Consider the following 26,161-nt stretch of genomic DNA (forward strand, 5'->3'; position numbering starts at 1 on the left):
TGCAGAATTTCCTGAAACTCCCACCAAGTCGAGAGTTCAGAGAATGTACCCTGGGGAATCCATGAGTCTGGGCCTCTGCATGCCGCCGTAAGAGGTGCCTGAACTGAGGGTCCTGAGGGGCTGAATCCCCCGCCGGGCTCTGCTCAGCCGCTCTGGGGCTGTGTGGTGTGGGGCAAGTCGCTGGGCTCCCTCTGTCTCACTTAATGCATCCATAAGACAGATGATAATAATAACTGCTCTGCCTCCCTAATGACTGTGTAGGGATTAACGGAAGAAGAGATTAAAACGCGTTTTGTGATTTGCAAAGCGCTCAGCATAAGGTATGATTATTATTCAGTTCTCTCATTGGGCTCAGTATTGGGTGTATTCGTGATCTTTATAAAAACCTCATTCTGCATTTACCTACCTCTGTCCAGGAGAGTCCTGGTGACGTATCCCCAGGGAGGGACAGAGATAAAAAGATAAGCCAATATACACAAAGGAAAAACAAAACAAAAAGCAGGAGTGTTAGTATAATTTTCAAAAATGAAAACAGAGTGATATCCCTGCAGCATTTCGAATTACGGACACCGGGAAGGTGACTCTCCCCCTGTGGGCATTATTCTAGGCCATAGTCTATTTGCTGGGGATTCTTTGGCATGGCAGCAGGCAAGCATTGGCCTGCAAAGCAGAAGACTCTGTGTAGTGTTGAGCAAGTCATTTCCTTTCTCTGGGCCTCAGTTTCCCCATCTCTAAAATATGTGAGTAAGACTGGATTTCCTTAAAATCTTTTCCAATCTGTCTGTTTTATGATTCTTTGTATGCCTTGATAAGGATTTAGCAACAGTTGGGGCTCCAATGTCATTTCATACTTGCTAGAACATCAAAGAGTTTTACTAATCTTCATCCTGGGATGAAGGACTAAGTGAGCAAACAATCCAAAATCATGCCAGCCACTTAGGGACCCTTAAGTCTACTTAATCATAATGAGAATTTTTCAACATTTGGAAATTAATATGGGAAGAAGCATGACATCATGCCTTAGAACATTCCAGTGCAATTGGCACAGGATCTTATCGCAATTGGCACAGTTTCCCCGCCCCCAAATGCTTTACTACTAAAAGTGCCTGCTTCACTTAGTAACTCCACTCCAAAAACTGACACCTGAAAACCACAACCTTGGTGTTGCAAGAATCCTAAAGACCACAAGGTCAGCATTCCATTTCACCTTTCCGTCTGCTAAATCTGAACTCTCATCTAGAGTTCCTCACCCAGGGTCTTTATCTCCCAGCTGCACTCGTCTGCCTTAGAGAGATGCATTTCTTTTCTTCCCAGCTTCTGTCAGCTGGCTTGTCTGTCCTCAGTGGGAGACTTCAGGTTCAATGCTCTGTCTGGGGAGTTCATATACAGCCTTGACTATTATTCTGATAGATCGTTTTAATTCTCCCCACTTTGATCATGTCAGTTTCCACAACAAACAAGGCTCACCAGAAGCATTCCTGGGCTCACAAAGGCAAACATGCTTGGCTTTGCATCACACACCAGAGGCCAGAATTCTTTGGTTTTGGCTTCAAGGCTATTTTAACCCTTGGTTCCATAAGTTTCCCAGTTAACGCGTTTAACCTTCACTTCCTGCAACCAAAGGCGTGTTAGCCTCCTTCAGAGAAATGCAATGATTTCCAGCCTTTAATTAAGTAAGGATCCAAGTGGCAGATGCAGTTCACACACACTGGAGCCAAGCCCTGGCTATGAAGATTCTTTTGCTCCAAATGCTCTGCAGTTCACTAACAGTAACTTCAGCTAATAAAAATAACTCTGCCTATTGAGTGCCAGGAGCCATTTCAAACCACTTAAAATATTATCTCATTTAAGATAGGCAAAATGTTAATGTGAAATGGGGATTATGTTGACTTCATAAGTGAAGAAACCGAGGAGATAGAAGCTAAGAAGTCTGTCTAAGATTACACAGCTAGCCCAGGATGGCGCAGGGGTTTTAACCTGGATTTGTCTGACTTCAGGGCAGGCTCTAACACTGAAATGTTAAATGTCAGACATCAGCACTCATCATGCTGTAGCAAAAAGAGCTCTTGATTGAGAGTAAGGAGGCCAGAGTTAAAGTCTCTGACTGTGGCCATCTCAAGCAAGTCGGTTTTCTCCATGCTTTGATTTCCCTAACTGTAAATTGAGGACAGAATTAAATCAGTTTTTCCCCAAACCTCCATCATGCACTTTATTACTCATACCATTCATACTATTATTTAATAACTTTTTTCTTTAAATCCAAATGTTTTAAAATTAAACGTTATTAAATTAAAAACCGAAATGTCGTGCTCTAAGTAGATGGTAGTAATAAAAATAAGATGATAAAAAATATACCGTTAAATTCTAGCTAGATACTGTTGCTTGCCTAAGGCGCTAAGACTTCTTAGGCTAACCTTATGTTAAATTGGAAAATATGCAAGCTGGTTAAAGACACTGCAAGTTGGTTAAGTTATATGGAAGACATACTAACAATCAAGCTAAGACGTGGCCGCATTGTAACCACGTGGAAAGAGAAACCAACAAGAGACAACTTTCTCACTCCCTTACTCAATGTTACTTAATGTTTGGCTGTGTATTACCTAAAATGTTTTTTGCATACAACCAGTGGTCCCCATCTCATATTTGACCAGATGATGTTGCGGGTTTCTCTTTTAGCATTTCTAGCTCTAAAATACTTCGATGGTAATGAGGAAAGTTATATTAATTACTGGTAAATTTGAAACTTAATTCATTAGCACCTAGTGAGTATTTCCTGAACTGCAGAGGAGGTAAATAGGAAGGGAATTTGACAGTAAAAAATCACTGTTATCAATTTCTTTGAACAGCAAAATACAATAAAGACTCTTCTCTGGGAAGTCTGGGAAGGACTTCCAACCCTTCAGCCAGGTAATAATTTTGCATATTTACCATGGTGTGTACAGTAGTATTTCAAAGTGTGGTTGAAGCCCCTGGGGATAACCAATACCCATTCAGGTCAAAACTATTTTCATGATATTACTAAGATGTTCACGCCTTTTTTACTCAGTTTTCCAGAGGCTACATGAAGTGAGATACTGCAACAGATGGAAAGCAGAAGTAGATATGAGAATCCAGCTGTCTTCCATTGACACAGACATTAAGGAGATTTGCAAAATGTTAAACAATGTCACTCTTCTCACTAATTTTTTTTTAACATGGGGAAATATATTTTTCCATAAAAATTAAGTTATTTATGTTAACATATAATGAATTCGTTATTTTAAAATAAATATTTTTTAAATATCTCAATTTACCTTCTCATATGGTAAATATGGTTGATATAATCCACATTAAAAAATCTCAATCTACCAGAGGGCAGACAGCAGAAGCAAGAAAAACTACAATCCTGCAGCCTGTGGAACAAAAACCACATTCACAGAAAGATAGACAAGGTGAAAAGGCAGAGGGCTATGTACCAGATGAAGGAACAAGATAAAACTCCAGAAAAACAACTAAATGAAGTGGAGATAGGCAACATTCCAGAAAAAGAATTCAGAATAATGATAGTGAAGATAATCCAGGACCTTGGAAAAAGAATGGATGCAAAGATCGAGAAGATGCAAGAAATGCTTAACAAAGATCTAGAAGAATTACACAACAAACAAACAGAGATGAACAATACAATAACTGAAATGAAAAATACACCAGAAGGAATCAATAGCAGAATAACTGAGGCAGAAGAATGGATAAGTGACCTGGAAGACAGAATGGTGGAATTCACTGCCACAGAACAGAATAAAGAAAAAAGAATGAAAAGAAATGAAGACAGCCTAAGAGATCTCTGGGACAACATTAAATGCAACAGCATTCGCATTATAGGGGTCCCAGAAGGAGAAGAGAGAAAGGACCCGAGAAAATATTTGAAGAGATTATAGTCGAAAACTTCCCTAACATGGGAAAGGAAATAGCCACCCAAGTCCAGGAAGTGCAGAGAGTCCCATACAGGATAAACCCAAGGAGAAACACACCGAGACACATAGTAATCAAACTGGCAAAAATTAAAGACAAAGAAAAATTATTGAAAGCAGCAAGGGAAAAATGACAAATAACATACAAGGGAACTCCCATAAGGTTAACAGCTGATTTCTCAGCAGAAACTCTACAAGCCAGAAGGGAGTGACATGATATACTTAAAGTGATGAAAGGGAAGAACCTACAACCAAGATTACTCTACCCAGCAAAGATCTCATTCAGATTTGACGGAGAAATCAAAAGCTTTACAGACAAGCAAAAGCTAAGAGAATTCAGCACCACCAATCCAGCTCTACAACAAATGCTAAAGGAACTTCTATAAGTGGGAAACACAAGAGAAGAAAAGGACCTACAAAAACAAACCCCCCAAAATTAAGAAAATGGTCATAGGAACATACATATCGATAACTACCTTAAACGTGAATGGATTAAATGCTCCAACCAAAAGACACAGGCTTGCTGAATGGATACAAAAACAAGACCCATATATATGCTGTCTACAAGAGACCCACTTCAGACCTAGGGACCCATACAGACTGAAAGTGAGGGGATGGAAAAAGATACTCCATGCCAATGGAAATCAAAAGAAAGCTGGAGTAGCAATACTCATATCAGATAAAATAGACTTTAAAATAAAGAATGTTACAAGAGACAAGGAAGGACACTACGTGATGATCAAGGGATCAATCCAAGAAGAAGATATAACAATTATAAATATATATGCACCCAACATAGGAGCACCTCAATACATAAGGCAACTGCTAACAGCTCTAAAAGAGGAAATTGACAGTAACACAATAATAGTGGGGGACTTTAACACCTCACTTACACCAATGGACAGATCATCCAACCAGAAAATTAATAAGGAAACACAAGCTTTAAATGACACAACAGACCAGATAGATTTAATTGATATTTATAGGACATTCCATCCCAAAACAGCAGATTACACTTTCTTCTCAGGTGCACATGGAACATTCTCCAGGATAGATCACATCTTGGGTCACAAATCAAGTCTCAGTAAATTTAAGAAAATTGAAATCATATCAAACATCGTTTCTGACCTCAACGCTATGAGATTAGAAATCAATTACAGGGAAAAAAACATAAAAAACACAAAACACATGGAGGCTAAATAATACGTTACTAAATAACCAAGAGATCACTGAAGAAATCAGAGAGGAAATCAAAAAACACCTAGAGAAAAATGACAATGAAAACACGATGATCCAAAGCCTCTGGGATGCAGCAAAAGCAGTTCTAAGAGGGAAGTTTATAGCCATACAAGCCTACCTCAAGAAACAAGAAAAATCTCAAATAAACAATCTAAACTTACACCTAAAGGAACTAGAGAAAGGAGAACAAACGAAACCCAAAGTTAGCAGAAGGAAAGAAATCATAAAGATCAGAGCAGAAATAAATGAAATAGAAACAAAGAAAACAATAGCAAAGATCAATAAAACTAAAATCTGGTTCTTTGATAATATAAACAAAATTGATAAACCATTAGCCAGACTCACCAAGAAAAAGAGGGATAGGACTCAAATCAATAAACTTAGAAATGAAACAGAAGTTACAACAGGCACGGCAGCAATACAAAGCATCCTAAGAGACTAACTCTATGCCAATAAAATGGACAACGTGGAAGAAATGGAAAAATTCTTAGAAAGGTATAACCTTCCCAGACTGAACCAGGAAGAAATAGAAAATATGAACAGACCAATCACAAGTAATGAAATTGAAACTGTGATTAAAAATCTTCCAACAAACAAAAGTCCAGGACCAGATGGCTTCACAGGTGAATTCTATCAAACATTTAGAGAAGAGCTAACACCCATCCTTCTCAAACTCTTCCAAAAAATTGCAGAGGAAGGAACACTCCCAAACTCATTCTATGAGGCCACCATCACCCTGATACGAAAACCGGACAAAGATATTACAAAAAAAGAAAATTACAGACCCATATCACTGATGAATATAGGTGCAAAAGTCCTCAACAAAAACTAGCAAACAGAATCCAACAACACATTAAAAGGATCATACACCATGATCAAGTGGGATTTATCCCAGGGATGCACAGATTCTTCAATATACACAAATCAATCAATGTGATACACCATATTAACAAACTGAAGAATAAAAACCATATGATCGTCTCAATACATGCAGAAAAAACAAAATTCAACACCCATTTATGATAAAAACTCTCCATAAAGTGGGCATAGAGGGAACCTACTTCAACATAATAAAGGCCATATATGACAAACCCACAGCAAACATCATTCCCAATGGTGAAAAAATGAAAGCATTTCCTCTAAGATCAGGAACAAGACAAGGATGTCCACTCTCATCACTATTATTCAACATAGTTTTCGACGTCCTAGCCATGGCAATCAGAGAAGAAAAAGAAATAAAGGGAATACAAATTGGAAAAGAAGAAGTAAAACTGTCACTGTTTGCAGATGACATGATACTATACATAGAGAATCCTAAAGATGCCACCAGAAAACTACTAGAGCTAATCAATGAATTTGGTAAAGTTGCAGGATACAAAATTAATGCACAGAAATCTCTTGCATTCCTATACAATAATGATGAAAAATCTGAAAGAGAAATTAAGGAAACATTCTCATTTACCACTGCAACAAAAAGAATAGAATATCTAGGAATAAACCTACCTAGGGAGACAAAAGACCTGTATGCAGAAAACTATAAGACACTGATGAAAGAAATTAAAGTTGATACCAACAGATGGAGAGATATACCATGTTCTTGGATTGGAAGAATCAATATTGTGAAAATGACTCTACTACCCAAAGCAATCTACAGATTCAATGCAATCCCTATCAAATTACAATGGCATTTTTTACAGAACTAGCACAAAAAATCTTAAAATTTGTATGGAGACACAAAAGACCCCTAATAGTGAAAACAGTCTTGAGGGAAAAAAACAGAGCTGGAGGAATCAGACTCCCTGACTTCAGACTATACTACAAAGCTACAGTAATCAAGACAGTATGGTACTGGCACAAAAACAGAAATGTAGATCAATGGAACAGGATAGAAAGCCCAGGGATAAACCCATGCACCTATGGTCAACTAATCTATGACAAAGGGGGCAAGGATATATAGTGGAGAAAAGACAGGCTCTTCAATAAGTGGCGCTGGGAAAAGGGAACAGCTATATGTAAAAGAGTGAAATTAGAACACTCCGTAACACCATACACAAAAATAAACTCAAAATGGATTAGAGACGTAAATGTAAGACTGGACACTATAAAACTCTTAGAGGAAAACATAGGAAGAACACTCTGACATAAATCACAGCAAGATCTTCTTTGATCCACCTCCTAGAGTAATGGAAATAAAAACAAAAATAAACAAATAGGACCTAATGAAACTTAAAAGCTTTTGCAAAGCAAAGGAAACTACAAACAAGACAAAAAGACAACCCTCAGAATGGGAGAAAATATTTGCAAACGAATCAACGGACAAAGGATTAATCTCCAAAATACATAAACAGCTCATTCAGCTCAATATTAAAGAAACAAACAACTCAATCCAAAAATGGGCAGAAGATCTAAATAGACATTTCTCCAAAGAAGACATACAGATGGCCAAGAGACACATGAAGAGCTGCTCAACATCACTAATTATTAGAGAAATGCAAATCAAAACTACAATGAGGTATCACCTCACACCAGTTAGAATGGGCATCATCAGAAAATCTAGAAACAACAAATGCTGGAGAAGGTGTGGAGAAAAGGGAACCCTCTTGCACTGTTGGTGGGAATGTAAATTGATACAGCCACTATGTAAAACAGTATGGAGGTTCATTAAAAAACTAAAAATAGAATTACCATATGACCCAGCAATCCCACTACTGGGCATATACCCAGAGAAAACCATAATTCAGAAAGACACATGCACCCCAATGTTCATTGCAGCACTATTTACAATATCCAGGTCATGGAAGCAACCTAAATGCCCATCGACAGACAAATGGATAAAGAAGATGTGGTACATATGTACAATGGAATATTACTCAGCCATAAAAAGGAACGAAATTGGTTCATTTGTAGAGACGTGGATGCATCTAGACACTGTCATACAGAGTGAAGTTAGTCAGAAAGAGAAAAACAAATATCGTATGTTAATGCATATATGTGGAACCTAGAAAATGGTACAGATGAACCGGTTTGCAGAGCAGAAATCGAGACACAGAAGTAGAGAAAAAACGTATGGACAACAAGGGGCAGAAGCAGCGGGGGTGGGGGTAGTGGTGTGATGAATTAGGAGGTTGGGATTGACATGTATACACTGATGTGTATGAAATGGATGACTAGTAAGAAAAATAAATAAATAAAAAATAAACATTAAAAAAAATCTCTTTTGCTCCTCAATAATTCTTAAGAGTATAAAGATGTTCTGCAGCCAAAATGTTTGAGAATGTCTAAGGCCATTACAAACAGGAGGTCTAGAGTACATCAGCTGGATTATGAAGTGAGTGAAGTCAAAAGTAGTTCATCACAGAACTACCTATAACGGGGAGGAGTAGGAAAAAAGTACAGTGAGCAATAATGAATTATTATGGTTAGTAATAATGAAGTTAGCTTTTCTGAAGTGATCATCAACTCAGTGACATCATTTGTGATTGTGACAAAGGAAAATTAAGAAATTAAGAAGAAATGTAACCAGAAAATGTTTACATTTTATATATTAAAAAACAGAAGCAGAGCTTTGAGTTCCAAACTTTGTGACTGCAGCAACATAAAACATGTCTGCTTTCACGCAGGCCTAGAATAGAATGTGGAAAATGAAGACTTTTTTCGGAAGTTGGCATAGGAAAATTTATTCTTTCACAAATTATTTTTAATGGCGTCCCCAGTTGGCATATATAATCACTATACAGTGGTAGTTAAAGTTTAATGTCTTGTGTAGTCAAAGACTGCTGAAAGGTTGGGATACCACAGAGATGGTTCTCTGGTCACACACTTGATTAAATCAACAAGTTGGGTCAATGTAACTTAGCTATTTTACTAACTGAATCCCATGAACTATATGGCCATAAATTTTTTTTTTTTTTAAAGGACTGGAGAGCACCCGCGGGTCTCGAACCACTCTCGGAAGTGTGGTTGAACCATGATGCAGTATGGCCATAAATTGATTGTGATTATCAGCTGAGACCATGGCCAAAAAAATATAATTGTCCATTAGTGTGTTTCACGTAGATAAAGCCAAAGTGTATTTGCACCTACACTAAATGCCTCACTCTCATTTTGATTCTGGGAGCTCAATTTACAAAGAGAATTAACATTTCTCTTTATTTTAAGTGGTTTCTATGGATACCTTCTATGAAACATTTCATTCACATCTATCCAATTTAAGCTTCTCATTTTAATTTAAATACATTTCCATTCCTTCAGAATCTGTATATGATATCCACAGTTCATTTTCTGAAAATAACCTATGAAAAGCATTTATGCACACAAAATTTTAAATTAATATGTTTAAGAGTTAAAAACGAGAAACTCCTATAATACAGAAATGCATAATCTCAGAATTAGAAGTCTATTTTCATCTGCCTCATACTCACTGAAAATCTGAACTGATTTTCTGATTTCAATTTTTTGGTCACTATTTGGGTGCTTTTTGGTCCCTTTCTTAATCTTTTTTATTGTTGTTGCAGTTTTCTTACTTAGCAGAGTTGGGATTAAAACTTTTAAGGTTCTAGTGCCATTAAAATTCAATAAGGTTTCTACTTAGTGTAGAAAAATGGGGAAAAAAAAAGGTTTTAAATGACTACAACCTCAGATATATTGCCAGTATTTGCTAATCTAATAAGCACTTATATTGTTAATTTCCTTTTTCCAAGAAAAACTATTATATATAAACTCTTGTTATAGGAGAGGTCTGATGTCATCTCCAGCTACAAATCTTTCTTTTTTTTTTATCTATTATGCAGACTTTGTATACCCCAGCCTAGAAACTAAGATCTTCCACATTTTGATTCCAGACTTCTGCCACCTCTATCCACCACCCCTCCCTGCACAGACCTACTATGCCACAAATAGGCCTACTGAGTTCTCCAGGGCGTTGGTCCCCTTGCCAACCTCTGGCCTTTGTTCTCACCATTCTCCTTCCTGTGAAATGCCTCCTTCAGGACCCTCACTGTCTGTTAATGGAAATTTTATCCAGGCCGCCGAGGCATATGACCAACAACACTTCCCTTAGAAAGACTTTCCTGATCCTCCCAAACAGAGGTGACCACTTTGCTCTTAATGCCAAAGCACTCTTATTACTCAACAGGATACCTGTGTTTTTTGACTCATTTGTGCATTTACTTTATCCTCTACTTCAAAATAAAAACTCCTTTAATTTTTTTTAATTTTTAATAAGTAATGCATGCATACAATAATATACTAGTCAGAGAGCACCAACAGATATTCAAGGAAACATGCCTGCTTCTTACCCTCACCCAGTTCTCCCCACAGACACCCAATGTTACCAATTCCTTGTATCAATATATCTTCTCAGAGACAGTCTATGCATGTGTGTGTGTGTGTGTGTGTGTGTGTGTGTGTGTGTGTGTGTACACAAATGGCAGCGTATTTTCATGTTATTCTGCAGGGTGGACACATGATGTTGGGCAGTTTATGCCTTATACAAGGGCGCCCAGTGGAAAGGGCATGGACCTTGATATCCAGCCCAGGCTTCTCCTGCAAGCTGTCTGCTCTGTGGCCTTCCTAAGTACATTCTAAAGAAAGAGGGCTGTCTTCAAATTTCCGCCAATGCTCCTTAGAGGCTATCAGTCGTCCTACTGTGTATTTTTATTTCATTTTTAATTTTCACTTTATTGTGAAATATCTTTGTTGTTTGCTTTACTTTACACTCTTACAAGAAAGGACTTGCATTAAAAATTTATATTTAAACACTGTCATCAGGAAAAAATTAACTCGCAAAACCTGTTTTCAAGCACTGGCCTATTTCTTTCAAGACTTGCCAATATACAAATCGTCAGTGAAAATGCTAAGTTGATATTATTGTTTTTAAATGAAATATCCATGCAAAGGCTTTCAGAAATCATGAAAATATCAATTGTCATACTTATAATGATTATTCTTCTTTGAAGCAAGAATTTTAAGAATGTTTACTAGATTAGGTTATTTGGAATTTATTAAATCTAAAAAATTTTTAATCTAATAATTATACCTTTTTCTTTTCTCCAAATTAGTCTAAGATTTTTTTTTTAAAAGGTACTGTTTTCATACCCTGAGGGCTCATTGGGTGTCAGTTGCAAAACATGTCAAAATCCAAGGCTCTTATAATTCCAGAAAAAAATTTATCTTTAATGCTTCTCACTTCAGGGGTCCCCTTTTGATGTGTTGCTGCCCTCATTTTCCAATAGTTAAATCTAAACCTGTGTTTTTTTCTTAGAAAATTCATCATTCTACTTTAGAGCCTGAGATTTGCAAGCCAAGACCATGGCTCCTTCCTGGATGTGAGAACCCAGGAATTCATTCTTACATCCAACCACCTATTTGTATTTTATAAACCTATCTAGATTATAAGCCTTAGATACATCCCTTTCAGAATTGTGTTTTCAATGGCTCTATCACTCTGCTTGGACATGTTACCTTTAGGTCAGAATCTCTGGAAGACAAAAAGACATTTCCCCATGGCTCAAAAGATGAGAACATAAATATTTGTAATGCCATAGACATTTAGTACTTACTCCTGTTTTATGACCTAAAAAAAACACTAAGCTTTTAGATTTTTAACATAAAAATCAAATAATGTGCCAATCATCATTTGCAAACTGAAGGACCTTTATGTCTATTCCTCACACTCAGTTCACCTCTGACCTCAGGCTCAGGGAAGAGTGAGCAAGATGATGATGATAAAGTGATGAACAGGAGAAGGAGAAGAAAAAACTATGAAATTAATGATCAGCCTTTTCGGGTCTCCAAATGCCAGGGAGTCAAAAGTATTGTCAAAACATCCTGCTTCTTTTAAGGTAAGATGTATTCTTGGCTTATTTTTCACAAAGCAGTAATAAGTATTAAGACATTATCACCTTTCTCTGCATTGAAGGGGCCCAGAATACTCTGCCGTAGCATAAAACATAATGTTGAGCTGATGGCATTTGAAAAGTCTTTTTTCCTTAACGCTCTTATCTGCCTAAGAGCAGAGCCTCCCAAAAGAACTCAAGAGAACTCAACTGCCATAAATTCGCTTTCTGGGAGCAACCAGGAAAATCTGACTGTCATCACTGGCAAATAGAAATCAGCACCACACCTAAGCAGACTGTCATATCTCCTATCTATTCTCCTAAGGGCTTATTTATCTTTCCTTAAAGTCATTTGTTTTCCAATAAGTGCCCTTCCCCTCCTCCCCTTCCTGTATTAAAATAGTACATAAGCCTCAAATTTTAACTATCTCCTTGAGTTACATTTTTTTTGTGTGAACTCCCATGTGCATTGTACTTTGGTGGATAAAAATCCGTCCTTTCTCTTGCTAATCTTTCTTTCTTTTTTTTTTTTTTTGAAATTCACGTTCTTTTATTTATTTATTTATGACTGTGTTGAGTCTTCGTTTCTGTGCGAGGGCTTTCTCTAGTTGCGGCAAGTGGGGACCACTCTTCATCGCGGTGCGCGGGCCTCTCACCATCGCGGCCTCTCTTGTTGCGGAGCACAGGCTCCAGACGCGCAGGCTCAGTAATTGTGGCTCACGGGCCCAGTTGCTCCGTGGCATGTGGGATCTTCCCAGACCAGGGCTCGCACCCGTGTCCCCTGCATTGGCAGGCAGATTCTCAACCACTGTGCCACCAGGGAAGCCCATCTCTTGCTAATCTTTCTTTTGTCAGTTTAATTTGTGTACTCCCAGTGACTTAAGAGGGTAGAAAAAAAGTTTATCCTCCCTGACAGTTTGGCAACGAGGATGGGATGGTTGGGACTTCCAGCTTGCTCCAGAGACTGAAGCTGAGACCTCAGGACCACTGATGAAGCTGGCAAGGGTAAGCTTTCCTTACTAGTCTGTCTGCTGGATTTCTGCCTGGAGTCCAGTTGAACAAGAGTAAGAGCTTCTCTTTGTTCTTTCTTTCTAACTTTAGGCTGGCAGAAGAAAACACTTGAAGGAACTAGTTTTGGGGCATTATGACTCTTGGATGACTCTCAATTTCGACTACTCTTGACTATAGATCCTTTCCTTCACATGGGTCGCTACTATGTCCTATTTGTCTCATTTTGTGTCCTGAGAGCTTGGCTGGTGTTTAGTGAGAGCGTGTTTGCTCTGAGAGTTTTCATCTGCCAGGGAGTGCAGATTGTTGGACCTGCATGTGCAGGCAGCCAACCGTCAGTCTGGGGGCCCCAGGAATTCGTAGTCAGCTGAACAGAAATGCAGGAACCTGCGGTACAGCTGGCACCGTACTGACCACTGCCAGCTCTCGGAGGGTTTATCTGTCTTTCCTTATCGCCTTGCTAGTACTGAGACTGCCTGTGGCAATGAGAGTCTTTACTTTCTTTCTCTTTGGCTATCTTTGGGGATGAATTTAAATCATGGGGTCTGCATCTTCTGCACCCTTTTGGGGGTCGCCTTTTGCATCCATGGTTAAGTCATAAAAAAGGCTTATTGGTTTTGAGTCACATTTTTCTGTGAACTCTCATATATACCTATGTGAATGAAAATCTGTCCTTTCTCATGCTAAACTTTCTTTTTAATTCACAGTTTAATTCACAGGCCTCCAACTACTGAACATAAGAGGATAGAAGAAAAGTTTTTCCTCCCTGACAGATCATCTCTTCCTAGTGAAATAATACTCACCCTTTAAGACCCAGCTCAAACGCTGCATTATAGAAAGTGTTCTCACCTTCTGACTTTCCAAGAAATTTGCTTATACTTATTTTAGAGCATTTCTGCTGACATCATAATGATGTATGTGTTTATATTACTCTCTCATATTCTTTTTTAAAAAATATTTATTTATTTATTTGGCTGCATCGGGTTTTAGTTGCGGCATGCCGGATCTTCGTTGAGGCATGCAGGATATTTTCGTTGGGGTGCGCGGGCTTCTCTCTAGTTGTGGCACGGGCTCCAGAGCACGCAGGCTCTCTAGTTGAGGCGCTCGAGCTCAGTAGTTGTGACACGTGGGCTTAGTTGCCCTGTGGCAAGTGGGTTCTTAATTCCCCGACCAGGGATCGAACCCACGTCCCCTGCATTGGAAGGCGGATTCTTTACCACTGGAACACCAGGGAAGTCCCACTCTCTCATATTCTAATATATGGTTTTAATTAATTAATTAATTAATTTTTGGCTGTGTTGAGTCTTCGTTTCTGTGCGAGGGCTTTCTCTAGTTGCGGCAAGCGGGGGCCACTCTTCATCGCGGTGCACGGGCCTCTCACTGTCGCGGCCTCTCTTGTTACGGAGCACAGGCTCCAGATGCGCAGGCTCAGTAATTGTGGCTCATGGGCCTAGTTGCTCTGCGGCATGTGGGATCTTCCCGGACCAGGGCTCGAACCTGTGTCCCCTGCATTGGCAGGAAGATTCTCAACCACTGTGCCACCAGGGAAGCCCCAATATATGGTTTTAAAGACAAAAACTGTGTCTACCCTATCTTTGAATTCCCAGTACTACTGAGGACAGTATCTTGTGTATGTAATAAATATCAGTAGGAAGGAAGAAAGAAAACTTATCTAATGACCCCAGCATTACAAATCTGAATAGTTCCTCAGGTGGTCATTTCTTAACTATTAGTCTTGGGCAAGTTCCCGCCCATTCTCAACCTTAGCTTCCTCCTTAGCAAATGAGAATCATAGCACCTATGTGGAAACATTCGTTTTCATGATGGGTAGATGAGCTACCTCATTTAAGCACCTAGCAGAATGTCTAGGACATGAAAGACACACTGCAAATTTAGTTCCTCTGCTCCCTCACACCCACCTGAACATACCTGTGAAGACTGAGGAGCATAGCAGTCTTCACATCTGGATCCTATCTGAGTCTGCCACTCTCTGTCCCACTCCGGTGAAAATTTCCCCAAATAAGACTTTCTCCTTTCTATTGGGCTTTGCGTATTCAAACTAGAATAACAAAAAACACTAGACTAATTATCTGGAGACCTGGATACTTGTCCCAATCTAGAGTCAATCTCACTGTTGTTTGGGGATGGTTGCTTAATTTCTAAGCCTTAGAGTCTTAATCTGTAAAATACAGATAATAACCCTCACCAGTCCTGTTTTCCACATCATGAATATTGTAAAGTAAAATGAGAAGTGAAAAAGATGGCTTCACGCTAGACAAACACAGGTATTATTAACTGACATTCAAATTTAGAGGGTATGGCTATAGAGAGTATTAAATGTGATGATTTGGAAACTCAAAAAGCCTGAAAAAAAAATGCTGGGCAAAATCCCTTCTAGGGTCATACAGAGTCAAAACACCAGGACTTCTAGAAGCTGCCCAAGTCTTGTTCTAGGCCTACTGTTAGATTATCTTGTCAGGTGGTTCACTGTTTCCTGTGTCAGCTGACAGAGGGAGGTTTCAATGGTGCTGGTGGTGAGAAGGGATTGAGCTGGTAGCACTGGCCTTGAGAGAGGAATGGGGATGGAAGAGGTGGCCACACAAGACGGCTGGGCCAGCAAAGGGAGGGCTTTGGTAACGAAACAGTGTCCCCATCACTCTGGGAATATTTGTGAATTTGTGTGAATCTGTTTGTCCATGCTTATGCACGCAGGAGAATCACCCAAGAGAAACCCAGGCATCTATTCATTCATTCATCTGTTCATTTTAATCAAATTAAATGAGCTTTTAAAAGTGCTCCAGGTATGGGGGAAAAAAGATAAATAAGATAACCTATGCCCATAAGGAGTCTGATTACAATTTATTTACAGTCTATTGGAGACAGACAAGTAAGTGCTTTACAAGTACTGTTCTAAGATAGGTTAGCGCAAAGCACTAAGACAGCAATCTGGGAAATAGCGCTGGAGAAAAGGGGAGAAGCACTAGGCTGGAGTTTTCTTCTCCTCTGCACGTGGTCCATTTACCTTTGTATATTCTCCATCCCATTCCCTCCCCACCCCACCCCAGGATTAGTTTGGAAGTAGAAGCAAATTTAATGAGACTTTTTTTGTTTTCTTTTGACATGTGCTGAAAGGCCAGTACTGCACAGCGTTTCCTGTCTGGTTTAGGGACCACCCTTTCCTCTACCAGTTTCAAGTGAGCAAATTAAAATGACTTTTAGTTATTGTGTCTCCACTTGTTAGTTGTGGTAGATGGTAAACTCTCTGAGGCACCAGCACAAGGCCTACCACACAGAAAAGGCTCAGTAAATGTTCTCTGGTTGGTGAGGGAGTGAGTGAGTGAATGAAACTAGGTCTGACTTGTAACATGGAGATACCGCCTCCTGATTCTCAGTGCTGTTGTGAGAGTAGCTTGATACTGGGCCTGACCTTTGAGAAGCACTCAGTATGTGATAGATAGCATTGTTATTATCATTATTAATATTAATAATTACAGTTTAGTGGATTATACCCAAACATTTAAAACGTTTATTTTCACTTTTAAAGTAAAGAGAGAGAAAGAAAGAAAAAAAATGTTTGGGCCATAATTGAAGCTGTGTGGGTGCCTCCACTGCTCTGTTTTCCAGAGCTCTACATGAGCACCACATAATGTTCCCTCCTCTTAGTCAAATTCCAAGTCCAAGAGTTACCCCCAGGAGACAACTTGCCATTTTGGCCAGTGGCCATTATCTTGCAACCCTTGCTATCTAAGCAGATTGTCTCCTTGGCTCCATTGGATGAGTAGATAACCTCACCTGAGGACAGGTGGCCCTCTGCTATCTCCTGAAGATTCCAGTCCCTTGGGTCACAGCCTTGTGCCCGAGGAACCCAGGCAATGCCAGCTTCCTAGGGCTGCCTCACTCAGGACTCAAGACTTTCACTCCTTTGCCTCCTAGGCATTTGTGACTGCAGAATTCTCCACTGCCAGGACACTGGGCCAGGGTGCAAACCAGTGGGGTTCCCAGGTCTGATCCTAACTCAGCAGCTCACATCTTCCTTTGCTGAGACCTACACGCTAAAGACAAAAGGACTGAGTCATCTGCAAATGCCACCATTGGGTTTGTTATTAATAAGGGGAGAGGTTTATTCATTACCATTTGTGAGAAACATCTGGAATGCCACCTCAAGCATGGAGACCAATTTAATCCACTCATTCCAACCACCCAGATTTTCATTTTGAAAAGCTGACATCTGCTACAGTTCTGCTCCCAATTCAGAAACTTCTCCCACATAGTAGGTGCCCAAGAAATATTGTTTCAGTTCATGGAGAAAATGTCATTTGGGTCTTAACTTGAATGAAGACATTTACCTTGTCTGGGTAGAGATTTATGCTTTGCAGGATGGCTAGTCTCTTAGGCTACCCATTCAGAAAGAATACCTCTAAGGAAACTGTACCTGGCAGGCAGTAGGCATTTATAAAAGTTTTGCTTCACAATGGTAGACCTGGAGGTAAAGAGAGGACAAAAGGGAACATGTGTATAAGTATTACTTGTGTAATTGAAAATTTTTATACATAGAAAAAGACTAAAGCAAATATGACAAAATGCTAGCATAAATTAACTTTTCATGTGTGGGAATACATATTACATCTGTTCTTTTCTATGTTCTATTTCTATATATTCTATATTTTTCAAAATTCTCTAAGTTAAAAAAAGTACGTTGCCTGGATTTGGCCATCTAGAGGATGTGGATTAAAGGTCACAAAGGTGGGAGTGGCTTCTGCTGCCTCTTTTTATAAATATAGGCTGGGTCTTGTATCCCTCATACAACCTTAAGTGTCAGGTATTACAATACTCATTTTACAAATAAAAAAAAAAGAGAGAGAGAGAAAGGTTAGTTAATTAGCGCAGATCACACAGCTATAAATGGTTGAACTCTGCTTCAAACCAAGCAGCCTGCCTCAGAGCCCTGCTCTTAAAACCACTATCATGATGAACTGGAACACCTGAAATCGCCGTCATAGCATAGAACACCAAGAACAGTCCTGTCTCCTGTCTTCTTCCTGGAATAAAAACCTGAGCTAGAGAACTTTATGCTCTCTCTAAGGCAGTGTTTCTCAATCTTTTTTTTCCCCTAATCACCCCCTCCCCATGAACTTTTAATACCACAGGTATACCGTATATCTTTTATGTACTGAGAAGGGCCACAGACCATTGTAGTATCTGATCTGGTTTTCCTCGCCCTCTATAACCAATTTTCACCTCCTTGCCAATAATACTGTCCTCTGTTAAGAATGCATGCCCTAAGGAAAGTCTGTAAGACCTTTTGTACTGTCATTGTTTATCCACATATTACAAAACTATGGTATGAAACAAAAGCCTCCATGTAGGCTGACTTCACAGGAAATGTAGTAATGGAAGAATTTTGGTTCTTTCTCGCCAGCTTCTGAGGTTGTGTGTTTGAGGGGTGGCTGCCGGTGTGTTTTGAGAGAACGGGGAATGAGTAACAGCAAAGTAACTGCCTCCAAGCCGGAGATTCCGGTTGTCCCTATTATATACAGAGTCAGTTTTCAATTACGTGTGCTAATGAGGTCCAGCAAGAGGATGGGTAATTGAAATCCACAAAGAATTCCCAAATCTCATTTAGAAAACTATTTCAAGCTCCTTCTTGAGCCTGTGAACATGTAAGAACCAGACTAGGATAACTATTGTTTCCAGCCTCAGGTGGAGTGGGAATAACAATCATGCCATGTTCACCTTGTATTCATCCAGTGGAGCCTTCTCTTCACCAGGTAAACTTTGTGAGTTCTGTTCACTGAGGTATCTTACTTAAGCCCTCAGGGTCCATATGTGGTAGGTATCATCTTTCTATTTTAAAGAAATGAAACTGACTTGCTCCAAGTGCTGTCAGTAGGAAATGGCAGAATCCAGGTTCAAACTCAGGTATTTCTAATTCCAAATAAGTTCCTTTGTAGTATCATCAAAGCCTTATGCAAAAGCTAGAAAGACCTGGAAAATGTTCAGTTCAGGTGAATTCAGTGCATTTTGAATTGTTAATCAATTCAAATGTTAATTGTTTGAGCTTTAAAGTTAGACAAACTGGCTTTATTTTTTTCTAATTATGTGTCCATAAGCAAGTTTCTTAACTACTCTTGTGTTTCCATCAACATTCCAGTCAGTAAAACTGTGTTGTAGGGAAGATTAAATAAGACAGTGTTTTCAAGCACCTAGTACATCATCTGAATCAAAACACCCTGTTTCCTGTCCCATCCATCAGTTTAGTCCTCATGTCACTTATTTGGCTTTTGTCCTACACTTCCCTGCATTGTTACATGTCACTTTACAGTATCTGTCTGGCCTTTTTTGCTGTTCTCATAAAGGTTGTTCTCAAATTTCCATATTTATATCCTTTCAGTGTATGAAATTGTATACATTGCACATTGATACTCCTAAAAATGACTGTTCTGAGCTAATTTTAGACTTCTTTACATCACCCAATGAGCAAGAATTTGAACTTTCAAATGGAGGCGCCTCCAGGATGGCAACAATTTTTGTTTGTTCTGTTATATGAACAGTTTATTGCATTTGCCCTTCTAATTTTAGAATGGGTGAAAAACAGTGATGAATAAAGTTGTGAGATGATAGAAGATATCCCCTAAGTGGCAGATCTATGGCTTCAAATGGATGTTTATTTAACTTCAGCCTATATCTGTGTTCAGTTGTGAGGGTAAGAATAAAATGAAAGGTCGTCCATGAAACATCGAGGTCTATCTTCTCAGACTGCCTCAAAGGAGAGGAGTAGGGGATATGAAGAAATCTTTAGATTATGAATTGTGAATCTATGTAAAAATTATTGCTATAATTTGAATGCCCAGAGGAGTTCAAGGCTGAGAGAGATATTGCCAGAGGTAAAACTCACACAGATTCCTCCCTCAAGGAGAGAATGCCAGAGTTCAATTCCTTTTGACAAAAACTTCAAAAAGAAAAAAACAGAAGTTGCTACCATAAAGTCATCTTTATAAGCTCCTGCTCAATGTCCTGCACAATCTCATTTTGCAAATCCTTTTTCCCACAATGAAATGATGTGTTTTTTCTGTTTATAAGATGCCATTTTTAGAAAGTAAGTTCCTTACAGGCAGAAATATGTTTTGTTCACTGAAGAGCTCCAAGCACCCAGATCAGTACCTGGCATGGAATAATCACTTAATAATTATTTACTGAATTTAATTCAAGTAAAGTCAAGTTGGAATAAGATATTACTTTATAAAATTATTTGCTATATTCAATTTTCTCTGTGTTAAACAATCATGTGTGCCTGGCGTAACCCAGGAGTTTAAGGAAAGCTAAAATGGAGAATACAGTTAGGATTTTATTATTTTAGCTCTTTCAGATCCAGAAAAGTTAAGCACCAGGTTAGGTTCTGTCTTGCATGAAAGGTGTAATATTGATCAAGTCACTAAACTTCCCTGAACCTGATTTAAGATAGATAAATAATGACATATTTATGTAGCAAACTATTTGTTTATCTATGTATTCGCCTCACAGAATAGGACACCTTCTAAGAATACATACAGTGGACCAAAACAAGTTAGATAAACTGAATAAAGAAATGTATAAATACATGTGTAAGTTTCAAATAAACTATAGGCTAAAGGAGAAGATATGACAAAGAATAAAGCTTTGTTTTTTTTCAGTTTTAAGTTAAGAAATGGTACCAACCTTGCAGATTGATGTATTGAATGATTTTATGTGATATTAACTTGTAAGGTTAACACATTTTAGGTCTTTTAGTTGTAATAGTTGTTGTAATTGTAATCTTAAAGATGAGTAGGGTAACTTCATGTTTCCTACCTTCATACCATTTGTGGCATTAATCTCCCCTCTACACTGTAATCTTTGTGACAGCTGTGGATGCTCAGTGGATATTACTGAGGGTGACACAGAGTGTGTGGTAGATTATATGCAAAGATGGCCACTAGCAACACCTCCTATTCTTATATGTCTGCTGGGCCTCTCCTCTAGAAGTGCAGTTTATTTTCCTTTCTCTTAAATCTGGGATGACCTTGTGACTTGCTTTGTCCAAAAGAATGGAACGGAAGTAATATTGCACCAAGCTTTGTGAAATGTTGAGACTTGTATTTTCACTCTCTTGGGAGCCCTCTGAGACACCATATAAAGGAGTCCATCTACCCTGCTAGACAGAGAGGCCATAAGGAGAGAAACAAGCCCAGTCATTCCCGGCCATTCGAGCCACCCGCTCGAGCTGGAGCTCCAGTCATGTGCGTGAAGCCATCTGAGATCCTCCAATCCAGGGGAGCCACCCAGCCAAGACCACATGGGGCAGAGAAGAGCTGTCCAGCCAAATCCTGGCCAATTTGGAGAATTGTGGGCAAAAATGTGGCTCTTGTTGGAAGCCACTCACTTTTGGGGTGACTCTTTATGCAGCAATAGATCAACAGCATGGTTTTCCCTGGGCAGAACCCCAGCCTCAGAAGTGCCCTATCCAATAGTAGTTTGTTTTGTTTGTTTCACCTGTTATCTCCCATCCTGAGCAACTTCCTCTTTATTTCTTCAATTACCACTCCATTAGCTGATCTATCCACTGTCCGTGGATTTTCAAGGCAGATCAGTGATGTTGTGAAAAGGGCCTTGACCTTTGATTGGTACCCCAGAGAAGACTATCAGGTGTGAGGACTAAGTGAAGATATTTAAATATTTAAAACTCAGAGTTATTTAACAATACAGAAATGGAAATCTGGACCTTCTATAGACCAAATACCAGAAACTGGATGTCACAGTGGCTTGTTTGCATAAGGCAAAAAGGAAGGAAAATGACATTAGTCAGTCCCAGTGGACCGCAATAAGATATTGGTATTGCACAGGAAATGCAACCTCACTTCCCTTATAAAGTGAAAAAGAAGCGTAACACACACACAAACATGCCCTTTTTATTTTCAATTTTAATGTATTGCACAATCGATATTTTAATGACAAGGAAAAGAATAAAATAAGCCACAGTCTTACCACCAAATGCAACTATTTTCATTTTGCCAAGTTCTTTTCCAGTCATCTTCCATGTGCGTTAACTGTAAGCCCTTATTTTTAGCTGGTTAATTATCCAGTTTCTCTTGCACAAGAATAAAGACCAATAGGAACCGAAAGCAGCGAGAGAGGCAGGGAAGGAAAATAAAGGAACTGTGCCCCCTGTCTCCATGGAGGCTTGGAGAGAAGGTGTTAACGGTTAATTTATTTCTTCATTTATTCAGTCAATGAACATTATTGGAAGTATTTTAAGTACTTTTCATTTCTTAACATTCTTCAGCTGTGTAACTACTTGTTCATTGGTCTTCTGCCCAATTAGCCTGTGAGTTATACATGGCAAGATCTGTTTTATCTTATTCACAACTATTTTTCTAGCATTTAATATAATGCCTAGCACTTTGAAGATATTAAGTAAATATTAGTTGGATTGAAGCACGGGAATGACAAGTCTAGAGAATATATTTACCAAACCAGAGATGGAAGGAAAGAAGTAAGGAGGAATGGTGGTTGTTAAATAGTGGGTAAGAGTCTATATATTAAAAGGAAAACATGCATGCCCTAATGTACTTTAAAATAAATGTGGTCTATTTGATTAATGCTGCTAGTTAGGATTTGGGTCTTCTGGAAAAAAAAAAGACGAAACCATCTCCGGAGACATTGTGTATTCAGTTCATTTAATATTTATATGGAGCTTCTTAACTCAGCATCCTCAAGGAGACCGAAAATGATCATTGGAATGTGCAGTGATACTCAGGAGGATGGGGTAAGAGCACTCCCCACTCTCCCAGTGCCAGATAAATCAACATAGATTGAGTTAAATTTAGGTACTTTCCTGAAGGGCGGAGGAAGTACTATAGAATATTCAGAAAGGAAATATCCTTTCTCATCTCTTTCTCCACAAGACTCTAGCAGAGGTTTAAAAAGTAGGTTTGCTATTATGAGGAATAAAAAATATAAGTTAGAGTAGAGGTCAAAAAAAGACCCCAAAATTCAGTGGCTTTAAAGAAGATACAATTTGATTGTGCTCTCTCATAGTAGTCTACAGGTGGGCAGACCAGGCCAGTAGACAGATTTGCTCAACAAAATAACTGACATTTAGATTTTTTTCCCATGGATGTTGATCCGTCATCCGCTACTGAGGCAGTACTTCTCAAATGTTAATGTGCATTCAAACCACCTGAGGAGCTTGCTAAGATGCAGATTCTGGTTCAGTGGGACTAGGATAGGGCCCAAGATTATGCATTTCTAAAAGGCACCCAGGTGATGCTGATGTTGCCAGCCCAAAGACCACACTAGGGGTAGCAAGGCCCTAGGGCGGCACGGTCATTATCTGCATTGTCAAAGCTGGGTGGCTGGCATATGTTGATTCCAGTTTTCAGGAAAGGGAAAGAGAACAAGTCCAGGGCAAAAAGTTTCCTTAAAGTGAACAGTGTAGAAACTATATGCATACCATCTGCTTATATTCAAAATCAGTCTTAGTACGATGGCCATGCTGGGGTTCCCGGGGGCTGGCAAATGTGCTTAGTCTCTAGTTGGCAGCCATGTTGCCAGCAAAAAATGTGGAGTGGAGGAGGAAAGCACTATTACCCTAGGGAAAGAGAGAATGGCTGTTGGGGAACTGTTATCAGTCTACACACAAAAACAAAGGAGGCAGGAACGTGTAATGAAGCAATAGAGATGAACTGGAACACCAAGAAATAGGATGTATGAGCTAGATATTACCCTGAAACCTATGAAGACAGCTTTAGCAAAAAGCTATTGGATCAGAAGTCTATTGGCACTGACAGAATCCCATTTTAAGTTTTCAACCCCTGGCATGCTTTGCTTGCATGTCCTCTGTGACTTATTCTTGGGGGGTGCTGACAATATGATAGGTAACTGGGAATGACTCAGAGACTATTTTATTTTATTTTTGGCTGCAGTGGGTCTTAGTTGCTGCACACGGGCTTTCTCTAGTTGTGGTGAGCGGGGGCTACTCTTCGTTGCGGTGCATGGGCTTCTCATTGAGGTGGCTTCTCTTGCTGCGGAGCCCAGGCTCTAGGCGCGCGGGCTTCAGTAGTTGCAGCACGTGGGCTCAGTAGTTGTGGCTTGCAGGCTGTAGAGCGCAGGCTCAGTAGTTGTGGTGCACAAGCTTAGTTGCCCCGTGACCTGTGGGATCTTCCCTGACCAGGGCTCGAACCCATGTCCCGTGCATTGGCAGGCAGATTCTTAACCACTGTGCCACCAGGGAAGTCCCCAGAGACTATTTTAGAGACACTGAGTAGACACTGACATCTGCCTATGGTTTGAGAAAATAAATGTAAACAAAAATCAAGAACATAGCTAAGATGTCATTAAAGACATTAGGCTAAATATTAAGAAAATCCAAGCATAAATTAGGAACTTCTGGACATAGTTAACATGACTTTTTATCCCTGTGACCATCAGTTTACCCGGAACGTATTTTGAAATTTGCTTCTGACAGCATCAGAAACAAAATTCATTGCCTAGCCCTTTGATATGATACATTTTCTCAGAACATTCAGTTGCATAATAAATTTGAGAAGCTTCCAGCAAAGAAAATTACATAACCTTTTCTGATAGTCCCACCTCATTTCAACATTTAATTATCCTCTGTCTTACATAAGATCTTGTTTGGATCTAACGTCGTTAGAGTGACCATGTTGGAACACTTCTGAAATTGAAATGGGCATTGTTAACAATTATGCCAGAACAATAGGTATAAACCAGGACTGTCCTGGGTAACCCAAGGGATATATAACTTAGTCTAGGTAATACCTATCATATCTTCTTTCTCTCTCTCTCTCTCTATATATAAATATATTATTTCTTCAGTAGAAGTAGGGAACATTAACTGTATTAATAAGGTTCTTTAAGATTGTAATGAATAGTCAGTTGCAGATTGTCTTTGGTAATGAGAATTTGTTCCAATAAAAATAACAAGAAGGTGTGGCTGGGGAGCTGTGCAATCAGTCACTGTTGACTCTAATCCTGTACTTTCAAGAATGGGATGTTCAACATCATTCAGGACATAGTCTGGGTTCCACTGTCTCTTCCTCTCTGTGTACCTTTGTTAGGCAGAGATATTGCCAAGTCCAAAGCACTTGGCCTTCTTCACATCAAGCGCATTCAAGTTTGCCTTGTTCAATCAATAGTACCCAGGGAACAAAGACAGTTTACCTCATTGAAAATGTTGTGAACTTTATGTGGGCTTTTTGTAGGAAAAAAAAAAAAGAACTAGTTGAGTATTATTTGCTCTGAAGTCATAGCATGCACATAGAACACTGTGAACAGGACTTCCCTGGTGGCGCAGTGGTTAAGAATCTGCCTGCCAATGCAGGGGACACGGGTTCGAGCCCTGGTCCGGGAAGATCCCACATGCCATGAAGCAACTAAGCCCATGCGCCACAACTACTGAGCCCACGTGCCACAACTACTGAACCCTGCAAGCTCTAGGGCCCATGCTCCGCAACAATAGAAGCCACTGCAATGAGAAGCCTGCACACTGCAACGAAGAGTAGCCCCCACTCACCACAACTAGAGAAACCCTGCGCACAGCAACGAAGACCCAATGCAACCAAAAAAAAAAAAGAACACTGTGAACATTTCTCTAGTAAAACAAATCTGTTGTGTTGTATATTTCCACTTATGTTTTTTGCTTTAAATGGAGGAAGCATACAACTGATTGGGATATTCAGAAAGGAAATAACAGTCTTTCCTATCTCTTCTCCCATGTGACTTTGAAGAGGTTAAAAAAGTAGATTGTGGATTGTGGTCCATTATGACCATAAAGCTTATTTGGTCATTTGATTACTCCTTTGTAGGATTCCGTTACCAGAAGAAGTGGGGAGAGTGAATGTGATGGGCAGACAAAAATACAAATACTATCATGCTGGACAAGTGATAAAAGCTGCTAGAGTGAAGTAGAAAATGTGTGGAACTTACCCCAGTGATACTGGCAATCTGAGCAGGAGCTGCCCTCCAAGATGAGAGTTCAGATTGTGTCTGGAGAGGAATGCTATGTAAAAGGTGTGAACTCAGAATCACATAGCCCAGAGAGGGTTTCATAATGAAAGAACGCATTATGCAGGAAAGGGAGCTAAGGTTATAACC

The 26,161-nt window shown here is 39.3% G+C and overlaps 2 long non-coding RNA genes across 2 annotated transcripts in view; one reads left to right on the plus strand and one right to left on the minus strand.

Annotated features, from left to right (window-relative positions):
* LOC309613562 overlaps nucleotides 1–12,887 on the minus strand; it is a 200,006-nt gene extending 187,119 nt beyond the window's left edge. The window contains exon 1 of the long non-coding RNA XR_014235788.1: nucleotides 12,567–12,887. This is a non-coding gene — a long non-coding RNA (uncharacterized lncRNA). The remainder of the gene's footprint in view (nucleotides 1–12,566) is intronic.
* LOC309613405 overlaps nucleotides 1–26,161 on the plus strand; it is a 48,132-nt gene that overhangs the window by 208 nt on the left and 21,763 nt on the right. Inside the window, exons 2-3 of the long non-coding RNA XR_014235706.1 lie at nucleotides 11,865–12,028; nucleotides 12,878–13,027. This is a non-coding gene — a long non-coding RNA (uncharacterized lncRNA). The remainder of the gene's footprint in view (nucleotides 1–11,864; nucleotides 12,029–12,877; nucleotides 13,028–26,161) is intronic.

Source organism: Balaenoptera borealis (genome assembly GCF_965194805.1).
Source record: "Balaenoptera borealis genome assembly, chromosome: 1".
Classification (NCBI taxonomy): Eukaryota; Metazoa; Chordata; class Mammalia; order Artiodactyla; family Balaenopteridae; genus Balaenoptera; species Balaenoptera borealis.